General features: G+C 44.1%; 1 pseudogene; it reads right to left on the reverse strand.

Annotated features, from left to right (window-relative positions):
• Positions 1-3,790: 3,790 nt before the first annotated feature.
• On the reverse strand, positions 3,791-3,908 carry LOC124557101 (annotated as a pseudogene).
• Positions 3,909-18,510: the final 14,602 nt, after the last annotated feature.

Below are 18,510 nucleotides of genomic sequence, written 5' to 3' on the forward strand. Positions count from 1 at the left end.
TGAGGGTCACCTGAGTATTTCACAGGTCCTTCAGAACGCCATGCATTGGATGGAATGATGAGGCTTAATGAAGTGATATCGTCTGTGGCAACTGTTACTCTGCGGGCTGTTAAGTGTGTGTCGGTGATAGGTGTGGTGGCTGATGAGTAGTGACTGAAAAACAACATATCGGAGGAGCTGGAACAGAGAGCAGTGTAAGGGAGGATAGATGTATGGGGTTGATGGAGAGGATGTATTCCATGTGGTGACGGTTGGAGCAGAACAAAGACAAGTATAGATAATAGTTGTTGTAGAATGATCCACGGGCAGTGAAGGGCGGTGTTGATTGGGATGAGTGGCTGCCGAAGTGAAGCTGTTGCCAAGGCGACGAGCTATGGTGGAGTTTTGGACAATGTGAGCGTCTCCTGTGTGAGAGGTAGGGAAGCAGGTATGTCTGGGGTGATGCGGTGACGGCGACAACCAGATGGAAGTGGTGACGGCGATGGCAGTCGTTGCGCGATAAACTGAGGGAGATGGCGGCGTCGACGGCAGCGGTCGCGGCTAGATGAAGACGGCGGCAGTGAGGACGCACACACCCGATGACGCAATAAACTCTCGGAAGGAAGACTAGATAACACACAGAAGGAAGCCTCGCCTACACAAGCAAATTACACGGACGAACAAGTATGGACGGAAAGCATAGGGGCCCGCATCTCGTGGTCGTGCGGTAGCTTTCTAGCTTCCCACGCCCGGCTTCCCGGGTTCGATTCCCGGCGGGGTCAAGGATTTTCTCTGCCTCGTGATCGCTGGGTGTTGTGTGATGTCCTTAGGTTAGTTAGGTTTAAGTATTTCTAAGTTCTAGGGGACTGATGACCATAGATGTTAAGTCCCATAGTGCTCAGAGCCATTTGAACCATTTTGAAAGCATAGGGGATTCGTCCGTACCGGTCTATGCAATACAGAAACCAGTAACAAGTGAACAATTACTAGATAGTACCCTATTCGTTCGTGGTGATGGTCGCCAAATTATATGTAACACGATATATAAATCAGCTGTCACGTATGTAAGTGTGAGAAGATATATGCTGGAGATTTGAAAGTCGGTGAATTAAATGAAGTTCTGACATAAGTTAGACGTCCAAAAACACAGGTGTAAGCATTATTTTAGTCTATCTAAACATCCGATATGTGACTATGGATACAGAAGAAGAAAAAACTCGTCAAAGGATAGTTTTCTTAAGGAATGGGCACTCAGATCATGAAATTAAATGGGCTTTGAACTCAAAATCAAGAAAACCTGAAGCTGAGACTGAGACTAAGGAATAGAAGCCACAAATGGCTTAGCTAGCTTTTGCTGGCGCAATATCCGGAAAGATCGATGAGATCTAACGGAAATGATTTTCCCTCGCTTCAACTAAGATAAAAGTATTCTTCATAATTTTAAAAACAAGCTAGGTATCTGAAAGCCGGTTGTGCATCTCATTCCATACGGATGTGACACGTCTCACGTGGGACAGAGTATCAGAAGACTCTTGGACAGATCCAAGGAACATCAGCGACAAACCCAAGTAAAACAGCCAAGAAAATTCACTGTCGTCAAGCACAAGCTTGAACATAATCATAAAACTGAATACGATGATACGAGTATCGTGGTGCAACATTCACTTTCTGGTTGGGGTAGGGGCAGCTAATACACACAACAGAAAATCTCACTGTACCTGAAAAAGACAGCTGGGTAGATCCTCGAAATACTGTGCATAAACATGAAACAGCTCGTCAGAAAATCCGGCTATACATCATTAGCCAATAACGCGGAGGAAACCTGAGATATTTACATTATCATCGACATCTACATGATTACACCTCAGTTCACACTTAAGTGATTGCAGACCTTTCATCGAAGTGTGTTCAAGTCGTTTCTCTACGGATCCACCCTCGAACAAGTAGCGGGAAAAACGAACATTTCATCTTCCATTCGAACTCTGATTTCTCTTATTTTAATACAATGAATGTGAGAGCCAAAAAATTATTTTCGCCTTTGGATTTTGACTGAAATTTCGTGAGTAGATCCGGCTGCAAAGAGAACACACATTTCTTTTAAAGATTGCCACTCATCTTGCGTTATCATATTCGTGGAAGTCGCTCTCGTATACCACGATAACACCAAATGAGCTGTTATCCTTTGAACTTGAAGATATCAAGTCATCTTGCTGTTCATGTGTCCCAGTAACCCTGCCATTCTTGTAGGAACCATGCTAAAATTGTTCTTAATTTGCCGTAGATTGTTGTTGATTTCCTTCGCTCGTTTCTTCTTCCAGTACCCTGCACCTCATTTCAGACAGACGGGGTGGTGGTGTAAAGCAACAGGTCACCGGTTTTACGCCAGTATCAGGGATTAAATTCCAAATGACTTGTAAAGTGTACGTATGAGACAATGTTGATGGTGATCCGTCTGCAGGATGCGGACATTAAGCTCGGCGGCCCAGTTTGTGGTACGTGAGAGAAGTAGGCTATGTGCCGGCACCAGGTTTCATCGTCCCCTTTCTCTCATCATCATCCAACACATACATGACACCACACTTCCACACCCATTACAGTCATCTAAACTGATCAGTTACACATAAACGACACACATCGCTCAGACTTCGTGAAGGGAAGGTGCCTACATGTGTGAAGGGCAGAAAACAAGTTTAACAGATCAGTTGGCTGAAGATGCCCTTCGGGATTTCCAAGTCAATCATGGCATACGACTATACTTTACTTCGGGACTCGCAGGTAAATTGGCTTGAGATCCACAATTACCTGATCAGCAAGGGATTCTACGGCAGCAAAGGCAACTGGACGTGGTTGTAATGCGTCGTCCTTAACCCCTTGTACACGAGAGACTCATCAATGCTTACGACTGCATACCGGTGGTCCATGAGTTTGTGATGAAAACGAATATTACGAAATTATATGGACTTTTTCATTTCATTTACATGCCGTACAGAATAGATAATATTGCATAAAATTACTATACGTTTGTTAGTAATGGAGTAAAGGGGACAGACTTGCGTTTCGCCTCCATTGATGATGTAGTGGTAAAGGCATCTCAGGCAGATAGGACGAATGTTATTTTTTATGAGAAGTCTTCCACCATTCAGTGTCTATGGAAGCCCACTGAATCGTGACAACAGCGACACCGCTTCCATGGAAGCGAACTTTGTCAGAGTGAAAATTTCTGCCGTCACCATATGCCAAATGACAAACCCTAGAACTGGCCTCTACCCTCGAAGGGTACATGATCCTGAGAACTACCTGACTATAGTGCCGATGGCGTAGGTATGATATTTCTTTATCAACGCATCATACTTCTCGCTGAAGAGATCCAGGCGCTACTTCGAGCAATCCTACTCGACCCAGCACTGCACGTCTCCACATCTCTCAACTGGAAATAAGTCCTACATGAGGCGTTCGGAGTTCACCAGCCCAGCCTGGATGGGATCGACTGTTCACAATACCGGTCGTCCTGACGTTCCAGCCCACTCTGTGTGTGTGAGGCCATGCTGCAGTACCTTCAACAGATCCCGGAAGCCTTTATGTTTAAAACTAAACTAAATTAAACTACTCCCACACAGGCCATGAAGGCCCAAAGGTAGCGACCGGCCGCCTTGTCATCGTCAGCCCACAGGCGTTACTCGATGCGGATGTGGAGGGGCATGTGATCAGCACACCGCTCTACCGGCAGCATGTCAGTTTCCGAGACCGGAGCCGCTACTTCTCAATCAAGTAGCTCCTCAGTTTGTCTCACAAGGGCTGAGTGCATCCCGCTTGCCAACAGCGCTCAGCAGACCGGATGGTCACCCATCCAAGTGCTAGCCTAGCCCGACAGCGCTTAACTTCGGTGATCCAACGGGAACCGGTGTTCCCACTGCGGCAAGGCCGTTGGCAGCCTTTATATTTACTTTCTTGATGTAGCTGACTAAATGTAGTGTTCTTGGCCATCATTTCTTACAGAGATACTCAATTCTTATAAAACTGTAAAACGCTTCGGATGACTACACGACGTAGCTTCGTTATATACACTCACTCCTGATGTATTCATTAAGAAAAAATCCTGTAAGTTCAGCTGAAATATTTCATTTCTCAATTTATATCCGCCTGTTGCCACATCGATGGCTACAAAGATGCTGTTGCTGATGCATGCATCATATGAGATTTCGCCCAACCAAACGGAAGTATTCACAAACAGGTAATTAGAAGGTGTCGCTTATTGCTCGTTGCTGCGTATGTTAGTAATATGACGCACTCTTATTATAGCTTTACTCTGAAACTTGAGTTGACTGTAGTTCAGATCAGAAGGAAAGGTTCTGGAGCACAACAAAGCATGATACATGTGAAAATACGCTTTTAAATCAAGAATGTATTTCATACGAACTGCAGTCTCGAAGAACCCAAGACGTTTGTGTTTGCCGTGAAAGTATTCATCAGATTGTCTGCATTTAACAGAGACATGAAATTTCCACAAAAAGAAGGTCATTTTCACCGCATACGGGTGTCGTGCAACGTGTAATGCCTGTCGCCGTTCCTGGCTGATTCCTGTAGTCTTATCACATGCGGCAGCGGACCTTCCGCTGTAATGCTCTTTCACTACGCCTATTTCTATTGCAGCTTGCTGCAGTCGGCATGGATTCGAGAATATAAATCTCCTTTAACGAGAGGATGTTCGGGGACTGAGTGTTAAATGATGTGTTATCTACATCGCAGCTTCCTTAAAGGAAAGTAGAATGATATACCCATCTGGAACGTCAGTAGCTGCGCCATTGCGCAAATAGCCGACCCGCTCGTTGGACTACGAGCTTTATGTTACTCAACAACAGATGGCGTACGGTTAAAAAGTGTGCTTCACAAGCTCTTCTTTAAGTGGAGTCAATACTAATTTACTTTCTATCAAAGTAAAACACTAATCCTGTTGCGTGGACTCGCATCCGCTCTTTGTTTTATTGCTGGTTTATCCGTGATTTGACATATGAAGCAAAGGAAGATGTAGTAGACTTTTAGTAAAGAAATATGGCGTGTTGTGGACGAAGATGCAACTTTGAATTCCATCGCGCAATTCATTGAACAGCAACTGAAAATTTATTCTTAGCGATATAATTATGGGAATCTACACCTGCATGATTACTTTGCAGTTTCGGACTTACGTGTTTGGCAGAGGGTTAATGCATCCACTGTAAGACACATGCGAAAAACAAACATCCACATAGTTCTGCGAGAGCTCTAATTTCTCTTATTTTATTACGATCGGCATTATTAAGTATGTAGGTGAGAGAGAGAAAAATATTTTCACATTCGAGGGAGAAAATGAAAATTGCGACTGAAATGCCACGACAAGATTTCGCGGCTGCGAGAAACTTTTATCTACCCGAACTCGTTTGTTTTATATGTGACTCACTCGCTATTTCGTCATAATGTTGCAAGGGTTCTGCTAATAACACGCAGTCTTCCTTTTATTTTCCCTACGGCAATTTCAGCAGAGTGGTTCCAATTTTAGTTGCTGGCGGGTGTAGTTCCTAGGAACTTATACCAATCGACTGTCTTCAAATTTAACGTTAATCGAAATTTAAGAGAATTTTTTATGCTTATATCGAGGTACTCACACTTTTCGTTGTTCAGGGTCAATTGCCACTTCTTACGTTATGCATATATCTTGTCTTAATCACATTGTATCTATAGATTTATGGACGAAGAAGTGTATTACACGGTCATATTACTGTGGATTTGTTCGAAATCAATTCTTTCGATCTCTATCATTTTGTTTTTTGTTTATAATCGGGTTTACTACCCGCTCCATGGACAACGATTGTGTTTTACTACGTTTCACTGGAGACCTGATCTGTGTCTCCCTGGCCGACAAGCATGATGACCTACATGGCTTGACAGCTGTTTCAGTATCACTTTCATTTGTTAAGCACATATCGTCATCATTGCACCGCTCATCTGCACTCTACGCACAGGCGAGCGGTTACGAACCGCACATTTCACTGACTCTACTTGCAGAAACACAAATATTTCTTCTGCCACTTCTATCTCACTCTGCAAAATTCCTTGGGTTCCTTTCTGATGAAATGCCAGCTTCGGCAACTGTTGTTGCACGTGTAATGCTATGATTGCAGATTTAATTCACAGAGATGACGGGTACATAGCGTCCGCTCTTTAGCTTCAAGTGACAATACACAGAGGTTAGAAAAAAATGGCATATGAAAGCATTAACATAATAGCAGATGCGAGTCTAGTCCGCACATTGTTTGTGCTTGTAGGTAGCCGTAGCGTTTCGTGTTTCAAGAGGCAACATACCGCAGATCTGTACTGCATACAGGAAAAATGGGAAAAAAGTCGTCTGCTGATCACAACGCCGACGAAAGAGTGTGTTGAGTGGTGCTGACATACGGTCATTGGAGGGGATCGTGACGACATCTGCAAAAGTCACTGCAGGACTGATTGCCGCGCATGCGAATCCTGACAGAACCAAAACAACACGAGGGCAACTCAATAAGCTGGGAAAGGCAGGACGGTCGGGAACTGCAAAACCAAATACATGTGACGCCAGTTCCCATAACAGGGAAATGTGTTGCCGAAACAAGAATACCCAGACTTAGGAGAAATGGAAGAAATAGTCTTGTTTCACACTATTTCCAGTTTCTGGCCGAGTTTCCATCCCAAGAATGAAACTTGGTGAGGGTTCGGCAAAGGTTTGGGCAACAATATCATGTGTAACTGGGTTTCCTCTTTTGATGCTAGTCAGTTGTCAGGATGAGCATTACTGCAAAGGGCATTTGATTCTAAAGCAATATGTAAGGTGAAAAACACAAAATAAATTACTTTTTCTCTTTTAACAACATGTCGGCAGGTTGGGTTCTTCCTTGGCTCGGGTATGAGGTAGAATGAAACAGCATTTTTACATAAGATTACTTTTATTGAAAGTTTTGTACAATGGTTTCCTTACTGGATTATTCTGGCTGGGAGAGCGGCAGCTGTGTCGTTTGCGAAGCCATCTGCTGGGGCAGCGGCGGCGTCTGATTACGCCTGGCGGTGTGTATCTCGTGTCGCCGTTTCGCCCAGTTGACTGGAGTCGCAGATCGTACTGTGGCCCGTTTCATTATTGAGAACGAAGTCGTGAAACGGATGGTGACACCTTACATGTGGCGTCCCAGTGTTTCTCTTCTCTAAGCGGCCGCGTGTATTGTGCGTCGGCCAGCGGAGCGGCGCAGCGGGGGAAGGCCAGTGTGCCGGACTCGAACAACGGACTCCGTCCTGCCAGTCTTCGGCTGTCCTATCTTCATCACCAGCTCACAGGTGACTGCTGATGTGAGGCCGTCTCCTTCTCGTCCACACAAGTCACCCGGGTAGGAAAAATCAGTCTTCAAATACCTTCAAACTTCTGGCGGCGAGGCTGGTGCTTGCTATTCCATTACAGCGGCGGACTTGGTGCTTCTGTGTACGATGTAGTCTCTTCCTGCATGGCGGTCTTCAGCACCGACTGCACTATACTGGAACTGAAAACTACTCTCTGCCCCACTACGTCTCGCGTATTTATTTACTTCAGTTCACTGGAGGTGAACGACTTCACGATCATTGCCTCTTCAGTCACGTTGAAAAGCTTCTCGAAGAATCTTCTTAACGTCGGTCATTGGCTCTTGGAATGTAGGCGAGGGCCTTTGATCACATGTGACAATTGAGAAACACGTGAGCCGGTCGGGCGATGCCCTGACGGCTGAATCGACAGCTTCCGCTTATGTGGAGAGGGCGATGGCCTCTTCTGTCACGTTGAAAAGCTACTGAACGTGCTGACTTGCAATCGCCGGTCTTTGCCACTGCAGCTCTGCCCGCTGTTTGCCAGTGTGTAATTCTTCTAAACTAAACTAAGCTTTTCATTTATTTTCTAATTTATACTTCACTTCACATTGATTTCACTAATTTATTTACCTATCTTAAGTACCACTGAACACATGGTATCCTGTGGGCCACATGGTTACCCTGTAAGGTCGCATTACTGGGTAGGTTTATTTGTCCACTTCGATTATTCAGGTCCCTTCCACAATAGAATGTTGTGTGAGCGTCTGGCCACTACTGTCACCAGATCTCAATATTATTGAGCCTTTGGAGAGAAGGCTGCGTGATCGTTATCCATATCCATCACGGTTATCTGAACTTGCCACTCTTTACAAAAAAAATCTGTTTTGCAAAAAGAATAGTACGATGTCTCCTTGAAGACTGTACAGGTCCTGTATTTATCCAACCTGAGATAACTGGTGGTAAGTCTTTTGTGTGCCAACGGATTTCCTACAACGTATTAGGCAAGTTAGGTGTTGTGTGTTTGGTATTTCCATATTTTTGTCCATCCCCTGTATATTCGTGGACTTTGTGTAAAAATAAAGGATATAATGTAATTTGTCGAAACAAAATTGCGCAATGTCCAACCTAGAGGTATGGGCGATTCTTCCAGCAACTTGGTTGGAGAAAGACAAGAACAAAATCGAAATTTACATTCATGATGGTAATCTGGAATCCGTTTGAGATCATACCTGTTGAAGTAAACCAGTATAGACGGATGTGACATAAGTCATAGGAAACCTCCCAATATCGTGTTTGACCTCCTTTTGCCCAGTGTAGTACAGCAGCTTGACGTGACATGGACTGAACATGTCGTTGGAAGTCACCAGCAGAAATATTGAACCATGCTGCCACTATATCCGTCCATAATTGCTAAAGTGATGCCGATGCATGGTGTTGGGTACGAACGGCCCTCTCGATTACGCCACATAAATGTTTGACGGGATCAATGTCGGGAGATCTGGGTGAAAAAATCATTCGATCGAATTTTCCAGAATATTCTTCAAATCAGTCACGTGAGATTGTGTCCTAATCACATCGTTATTTAGAAACATTAAGTCCATGAAAGCAAATGGTCTCCAAGTAGACGAACATAACCATTTCCAGTCAATGATAGGATCAGCCGGACCAGAGGGCGGAGTCTATTCTGTGTAAACACAGCTCACACCATTATGAAGCCACCACCAGCTTGCACAGTGACTTGTCGATAACTTGGTTCCATGGCTTGGTGGGGCGTGCGCCACACTCGAACCCTACCATCAACTCTTACCAGCTGAAACCGGGACTCATCCGACCAGGCCACAGTTTTCCAGTTGAAACTGATAGCTCACGAGCCCAAGAAAGACCCTGCAGGCGATGTCGTGCTGTTAGCAAAGGCACTCACGTCGGTCGACTGTTGGCACAGCACATTTACTCCGTACTGTCCTGACAGATACCTTCGTAATACGTTCCACATTGATTTCTGCAGTTATTTCGCGCGGTGTTGGTTGTCTGTTAGCACTGAGAACTCTACGCAAATAACGCTGCTCTCGATTGTGAAGTGAAGGTTGTCGGCCACTGTGTTGTCGGTAGTGAGTGGTAATGCCTGAAATTTGGTATTCTTGGCGCACTCTTGACACTTTATATGTCGGAATATTGAGTTCCCTAACGATTTCCGAAATGGAAAATCCCATTCGTCTACCTCCGACTACCATTCCGCGTTCAGAGTCTGGTAATTACTGTCTTGCGGTCATAACCACGTCGGACACCTTTTACGATGAATCACATAAGTACAAAGGACAGTCCCGCCGATGCACTGCCCTTTTGTACCTTGTGTGCGCGATAACCCATGACTTTTGCCACCTCAGTGTAAAACTCTACTGGCAAACTTTTATGTTTATGGGGATAAATGGAAATAGATAGCATCTATTTAAAATATGTTATTTTAAAGTTTTTGTAAGTGATAAGATGTTACCAACGGAGGTATGTAGGCCCGTTTCATGTCTTAACTGACCGGCCGGAGTGGTTCAGCGGTTCTAGGCGCTACAGTCTGGAAACGCGCGATCGCTACAGTCGCAGGTTCGAATCCTGCCTCGGGCATGGATGTGTGTGATGTCCGTAAGTTAGTTTAAGTAGTTCTACGTACTAGGGGACTGAAGACCTCAGACATTAAGTCCTATAGTGCTCAGAGCCATTTGAACCATATATTAACTCAAAACGTCCATCTGTTAGGTTGTTTTCCATCCTTTGCAAAGTATGTCGGTAGAATAAATAGGTAATGCCTGAAGGTTTCGTAAATTCACATAAGTGGTTTAGAATATCCTATTACTTAATTATTATTCTGTGGTTTAGAATTTCGTATAGGCTACAGGTTGCCCCAGGAGGAATCGTCAGAAATCAGGTATATGACAGGAACGATCACTTGAAGCAAAAATGCCTATTAAACGTGCCCTCTAAAATTCATACCAGTATCGAGGATGAAAAACTGCACATAGCTTTTAAGGTATGCATTTCAGAATCCGCGATTACTAGACTTTTTGCCTTGAATGATCACTCTTCTCTAGTTCCTGAGCATTCGCCATTCCTTCTGGGACGTCCTGTATCTCTTGATAAGAGAGTAAAGTTTGTTTATCAGATTCGAACAGAAGGGCTGTATTTATAATGTCAAATCAACATGTACTTGCACTCGTTGGATGGAAACCTTTGTGTAAAAGGGAAAGTCATCGTCACCGTTTGCGGGTTGTATTTGAACGTACGAAATCCGTTCTAACGTGAGTGTGTCACCGTTCCTGGTTGATTACTGTTGTCTTATTGCAGACAGCACCGGAATTTCCGGCAATCCTGTTTCTCTTAAGAATTATTTATATTTGTGTACGGAGTGTTCGATCTGCATGTGAGAACACATATTATCCAACAAAATCCTGAGTTTACTCACTGAAACAATATATTGATCACAGCGGCTCTGTGCAAAAATTTAAGTGATAATGCTGTGTCATTCTTCATTACGTTATCAGAGGAAAAAAGTAAGGGTTAGACGCCATGAACTAATAAGCTTAAACGGTCTAATAATAGATGGCCTTGCATGTGATTCGATCAACAGAAGAATCGACGAATAATGGTGACACTATCCACCGTTCTGTAAAATGAAAGTATAAATTCTGAAGTTAGGCTACAGAAATGCCGAATAGTGGGCAGTAATTATATACTGTGCTATTGATCCACTCGTAATTGTGAGTGAATTTCACTAGAATTCTGCGCACAGCATTCTATGTATGTGACATCTGTCACTCCACAAATAAATACGTCAATAGTACGCATTATTTCCGTAAGAGAGCGCTACAGCTTGCGCATCAACTACACTCCACGAATACGACTCCGTCTAGCTCTTCCGTGAGGATACCCAGATGACATTTATTTATTTTCTGTCACTTAAATTTGACCTGTTGGTGATCTGATTGTAAAGTGTAAATGTCGAGTAACAATCACAGCCAAACCAAGACCTGGCAGATATCATGTACAAACGGGAAGAGACTATCGAGCGTTGCGAAAGATGGATGTAAAAAAATCACATGGTATCAGCAGAAGGAATCACGCGTGAGTTCCAAAGTATGTAAGCAGCTAAGAAGAATGGATTACAATGGTCGACTATCTCCTCAAAAGCCACATTTTTAAGTAGTCAATGCTAAATGACGCTTGAGGTGATGTATAAAGCGATGTCAGTGGACAGCGGTTAACTGGAAACGAGTCGCTTGGAGTGATGAATCACACTATACCATGTTGCAGTCCTGTGGAAGGATTTGGGTTTGGATAATAGCTGGAGGATGTGACACTGTATCATGTGTAGTGCCAGCAGTGAATTATGGAGGAGGCTGTGATACTGTATGGACGTATTTATCGAGTTTATTGTGTGGTCCCCTTATTGCTCTTAAGATAACTCTAAATGGAGAACTGTATGAGCATATTTTACCGCATTTTTATTTTCTTACAGTAGAGTAACAGCTCGACGGCAATAATTTATTGTGTCAGAATGATAATGCACACTGTGATAAAACAGCATCTGCAAATCAATCGACAGTGGATAATAACATTCCTGAAATGGACAAGTAGACCCAGATTCATAATCTGAAGACAAAGGGAAATCTTCGAGATGAGTTATAACGTCGACTTCACTCCATACGCCGGAGACCTATATCACTACCTACAATGATTTAGGTTCTTGAGGAGAAATGAGCTGACAATGACGGTGTCCCCAGCGGAGTTCAAGCCACCGTAAGAGCAAAGCGTAGGCACTCCCCATATTAATTCTAGATATAGTTGTCCAGATGCTTTTGATCTCTATTCCACATCAGCTCGCCTTCGTCTGTGTAGCTATCGCCACCACTACTACTGTCACTGCACAGCGGTTGACTGGAAACAAATGGCTTGGAGTGATGAGTCATGCTATACCATGTGGGAAGCTGATGGAAGGTATTCGGTTCGGTGAATGCCTGAAGGACGTTACATGGCACCATGTGTAGCATGGGCAGTGGAGTATTGCCTGCAGAGTCACTCGTCACCTCGTCCGTTGCCGCATGTACCCTCATCGCTGCAAGTAGTCTTTATGTAAGACTATAGGTATTCTCCCTGCACTGTCTGTAATCTTCCTATTGTTCTACATATCGATAGTCCGCAGTTTGAAGAAGTTCGGCGCTTCATCTTCAGACGTTACCACGAAAAGAGAGTAATAGATATCTCAGTCGGTCTAGAGGCATGCAGCGGGATGTGAAGGTGAAAAGTTTATTTGAGAGGTAAAAATCAATTATTTGGTGGTACGCGCAGTTGTGTGTGGAGTAATAGTGCAAACTATACGTTAAGTGCACAAGTTATGCAATTCAGCTTCTATTTCACGGAACTAGGAACAATGTGATTATGCTCAATAGAAAGCAGCCAGAAGACGAGCGGTTTGGCTCTCAAAGTGAATCAGATTTATTTTCACTTTCCGTTCAAGAAGTTCCGAGGCTGAATTTGTTACTGGTGTATAAGCAGTCCTGACGAGCGGGTGAGAGACGTACAACCCATGGAACCTAAGGCCCTGCCGGTTTCGGTTGTGCCAAGATATTCAATAATAAGTTCTATATCATGTAATGAATAAAAGAACATAGTTTCAGCACCACTATAGGCAATATGCTCTTCCTTTCCACTTCATTTCTTGACTTATATTATTCTTACAGGCCAAATACATTCAATTCAGTTTAATTTCATGTTTAGTCTTGAATGCACAATATTGTGTGGAGTCGAAAATGCGCTTCCTTTAAATTTTGTTGAAATCCTAACAAAACATTTCTCCAACAAATGCAAACGGCAACAACTGTTAAATGCCGTAAGAATTTGGTAGGATGTGCAATAATATTAAATGATAAGGCACTTCCAACTCCATCACAAGACGGTTTTACACGAAATATAGGGTTAAAATTTTGCATTCAAGAGTAAATTAAAAATAAAACATGTCTAGTTGTATATAGTTGTCCTGGAAGAATAGTAAACGCAATGAAATGGTATGCCGTGAAAGAGGTACTATGGGTTGCTGATGCACAGAGATAAATGGGTAATGTTCTTTTATTCGTCCATAGAAGAGCCAACTTACATGGGCTCTCTCGTGTTACTTCATGTGACATTACGTCTTGGTGAAAGAAGGTTGGCCTTCAGAGGCTCATCTCAGAAATTTCCAGATCAAAATAATGGAAAATTCCTCGGAATACTGGAGCTCTGAAGCCACTATCATCCATTTATTTCAAAACATATTAGCAATGTCTGAGACGGACAGGAACCTCGAAAGCACTGACAAGTGTGCTATCTGTCAAATGAATGTGAGAATGCAGCAAGTCTCACTGTCTCCGGGAGCACGTGTCCAGGTGTTATTCCTTCCTCAGGGCAGGCCAGAGTGCGCCGAATCCTCCTGTTGTGATTTTTGAACGGCGTATTTGTATTTATGATTGCCGGTTTCTCCGCGTATTCCAATGACGAAATATTATCGGGTGAACAGCCGAGTGGTAGCGTCGTCTCGTCGCAAACTTTCGATCAGTTTGGTATCCAACATCTTCACCCGAATAGTCGGGATGCTGTGTTCCACCTATCTATACAGTCGCTGGCCCTGTGTCCACTTCTGCAGTGGGCTGAACAACGCTCCTCCGGAAGGGGATGCCGCGTCAGTGGTGGGGGAACGCGGCGCTACAGGTGGTGGGGTCACGGCTTGGCCCCGCACGGGCGTCGAGTCCTGGTTGCTGCCCAGTCTGCCTGCGGACACCGCCGCCTTCAGAACGGAGTGTTATTCTCTCCATTGGGGAATGGGTTAAGCTAAAACACGTTATCACGCTTTACTAGATTGAGGCGCAACTTCTTTCCACTGTCTCTTTGACAACCGATTCCCAGAAACAGTTGATGCTGCATAACTACTTCGTCTTTCTCAAATTCGAAGGTGCGTCCTGCGTTGATGCTATAGTCTACTACCACGGACTCGTCTGTCTGCCCTAGACGTACGTTCATGATGTTGTGTGAGACACATTGCTGTACGGCGCTGTAACATACATTGCTGTATCTGCCTGATGTGCCGCAACCCACATTCATACTGCAGGCCTATATGATCTTTGGTCGAGTCAAGTATGTCCTCAGCTTCCTGCGTTGCACGGAAGACTGTCGTTATTCGTTGTTGTCTTAATATACTTGCGGTCTTGGCTCTCGGCGGCCCAGAAGAAAGCCACACGTTTTACTTCGTCTTCTTCTGGTTTGTCCTCCCACATTTTATCTGTTTGTAAGGCATGTCGCATTTGTGTCTCTTTGTACCTGTTTTTATGGAATGTTTCCGGCAGATGGAGTAACTTCTGCGGCAAGCTCTTGCTGTTGCTGATAGACATGACTCCATGCGGCCACTCTACAAAAGAGTCGCCTACGTACCGATGCACGGGGTAGCCTCGCGGCCTAGGGCTCCTTGACAAGGTTCGCGCCTCTCCCTCCGTCGGAGGTTCGAGATCTCCCTCAGGCATGGGTATGTGTGTTGTCCTTGGCATAAGTTAGTTTAAGTTAGATTAAATAGTGTGTAAGTTTAGGGACCGATGACCCTAGCAGTTTGGGCCCATAGGATCTTATCACAAATTTCCAAATCTAAGTACCTGTAGGGCACCTTTGATTTAAGGTGCACATTGTTCGGTGCTACATCTTAAAAGTGCTCCATGTGAAACACAGTTGGCGATACCTGGAGATAAGGGATATTCCATGGAAACACCATCTATTTGCTCATAGAGAGTCTGCTTGAACATGATGAGTACGAAACTCATCGAAACGTTGCGACAAGACACCGCCAACATTGATCCGATCACGCAAGACTATTTCATCAGTGTATTCATATTATTAACTGAAACTTGTTGCAGAAATCAATTTACGTTTTACCTCTCCCTCTCGTACTACCAAGCCCATATTCTCCTGTAACTCATTCTTTCCTAGCCGGCCGAAGTGGCCGTGCGGTTAAAGGCGCTGCAGTCTGGAACCGCAAGACCGCTACGGTCGCAGGTTCGAATCCTGCCTCGGGCATGGATGTTTGTGATGTCCTTAGGTTAGTTAGGTTTAACTAGTTCTAAGTTCTAGGGGACTAATGACCTCAGCAGTTGAGTCCCATAGTGCTCAGAGCCATTTGAACCGTCATTCTTTCCTCTACTACCACGTTCCAATCAACCCTGATTATCTCTCCTTTTACATGCAGAATTACCCGTTACATATTCTCATATAACTTCTAGATGTCTTTGTTTTCTGCTTGCTACATATTCTCATATAACTTCTAGATGTCTTCGTTTTCTGCTTGTGACATCTGCGGGTGAAGATGGCTTTTGTTGTTGGCAGTTGTTTTCTATCGATTCGGGTGAGTGCAATCGCATGACTGAACTTTTCGTTGTAACTCATTCCCTGTACTACCATCCTATTCATTTTCTTCTGGTTTGCGATTGTGCTGTATTCGTCTGACCAAAAACCTTATTTTCTTTCCAGCACACATCACTGACACCTACCGTCTCTAGATTCAGTCTTTGCATTTCCCTCTTCTAATTTTCCAACTTCCCTACCACATTCAGAATTCTGACATTCCACACTCCAACTCCTGAATTATTACTCTTTCGTCGGTTAGCCAGTCTTCCCTCATGGTTACCTCCCGTTTCGAAGTCCCCTCTCAGAGAACTGAAAGGGGGTCTATTCTGTAATGTTTTTCCAGTGGAAAGATAATGATGATGACCCGTTTTCAGTTACAGGCTGCATGTCCTGTGATTATTTACTATATCTTTTATGTAGTGGTTCACATTTTCTTCTGCATCCTCATAACGTTGACCATAGCTGATTCTTCTACCTTTTAAGGGAAGTTTCCCATCATCAGGGAAGGAGATTGTACGAAAAGCCTGTTCCCTCCTCCACTATCGTCGACGAGGCCATGATCACAAATGTGCTGTTCATTATATCGGAAGCCATCAACGGATATTGCTGATAATTTTTATTCAGATTTTAAGCAGTGGCCTTAACTGAACCCTCGGTCTAGTCTGTTTCAATTGTTTGTCATTGACCACGGGTGCTGGAACGTAAAAGTAACACAGCAAATCAAGTTATTTAGTTCGTCTACGAACCGCAAATGGTGTGTCGCTATTCTATTTCGATGCCATATTTCGGCCTCCCTTGATATTTCAATTCCTTTGTCATGCTGTGTTTTTCTCTGTTAATGAGTTGTAATCGTGTCCAGTTGAACTTCTGCCGTTAGTCGAGAAAAGCATCGTTCATTCAAAACAGCTTACTAGTCGAGCTAATGTACTAAACAGGTTGCGTGCCTGTTTATATATCTCACAGCACATATATTACATCACGCACACTGAGTGCACAGTTTCTATGGCAATACTGAAATTCTCATTTCACGAAGAGCAGCTAAGTTAAGGTAAATCTGCCAACTCTTTAGATCAAAGGCGGGAAAATGTGCTATGGCAGGCACAGGCGCCCGTGAGTACCCACACTGCTTGCCCATGGGTGCTGTCAGCCAGCAATGCCCTCGACACCTCTATGCCAACAGCTTGCTTTAACAACGATGGGCGGGCGCGAGCGCGGTACCCGTGAATGTAGCAAGACGAGCTTCTATACTTCATGCCGTTAGTGTTACATGTAAGAAAAAAGGCCGCAACTGGCGGTTGGCACGCGATTCCTCATTCCATCTCAAGGCAGATGTGTATCTAGCAGTACCTAGTCCTGTCAATAGGTTTAACAGAAATGCGATTTAAAAACCGAGCCTCTGGCAATGCTGTAACTGTGTGCAGCGTTGCCAGTGACAGGTAGCACGAACTCTGTGCATCCCGATTCAACCTTCTTTCGCAGCATGAAGGACGATGCAGTTATATGGCTCGTCGAGTGTTATGTTCATGACGTGGTGGGGAGCGGGTATTACACGGTCCCGTGTGACTTTTATCAGATTATGATTATGGCCCATCTCACATGGAAAAGGATGCAGCGCTATCACGAGCTTTTCGCGTCGTATTTAATCTTCTTTCTTGCATTGTTTTTAAAATATTTATCGCAGTGACTTTGATCATTGTTTTTGTTCAGTTAAAAGAAAGTTGTAAATGTATTGCTGGAAATCGAGAGGTTGGGGAAAAAAAAACAAAGTAGTCTCTTTGGACATGAAACCCACATCCACTATGGAACTACAGCTCGAATCGTCGTGATTCCTATTCTAATATTTAGACGTCTGTTCCATAATTCTTGTCGTCTATAAGCAGGACATCATTTTTTCACATGTCTTTCATATAACATTAAACATCATGCATGTGTCTACTAACAGCGCAGTGCACACCCATTACTGGTTATGTCAGGTTCACGTAGGGCGGGTTCTCCATACAGTACACAAAAGATGAATGCATCGATTTGCTTTTGGTGCTGGGTGCATCCGATAACCAAGCTGTTGCTGTTGCTGCTCGTGCATGTGCTGCACAGTACCTTCAAAGGCACCATCCCGATAAGAACGTTTTTTGTCCCCTGGGGCAACGCCTTCAGGAAGGCGGAGATCTTCGTTCACAAGTAATGGACACAGGTCGTCCAGGGATTAGATGGACTCTACAAACAGAGGACACGATTCTTGCAACCGATCACCAGTCACGCCATACTCTATGTAATCAAAAGTATCCGGATACCTTCCTGAAAATGACTTCGTGGTGCCCTCCATCGGTAATGCTGGAATTCACTATGGTGTTGGTCCACCTTTAGTCTTTATGATCACTTCCACTCTCGCAGGCATACCTTCAATCAGGTGCTGGACGTTTCTTGGGGAGTGGCAGGTCATTCTTCACAGAGTGCTGCACTCAGGAGAGGTATCAATGTCGGTTTTTGACGTCTGGCACGAAGACGGCGTTCCAAAACATTCCAAATGTGTTCTATAAGATTCAGGTGAGTACTCTGTGCAGGCCAGTCCGTTACAGGAATGTTATTGTAGTGTAACCACTCTGCCACAGGCTATGCATTATGAACAGGTGCTCGATCGTGTTGAAAGATGTAATCGCCATCCCGAATTGCTCTTCAACAGTGGGAAGCAAGAAGGTGCTTAAAACATCAATGTAGGCCTGTGTGTGATAGTGTCGCGCAAAACGACATCGGTGCAAGCCCCCTCCATGAAAAACACGACCACACTGTAAC

Source organism: Schistocerca americana, chromosome X, assembly GCF_021461395.2.
Source record: "Schistocerca americana isolate TAMUIC-IGC-003095 chromosome X, iqSchAmer2.1, whole genome shotgun sequence".
NCBI classification, from domain to species: domain Eukaryota; kingdom Metazoa; phylum Arthropoda; class Insecta; order Orthoptera; family Acrididae; genus Schistocerca; species Schistocerca americana.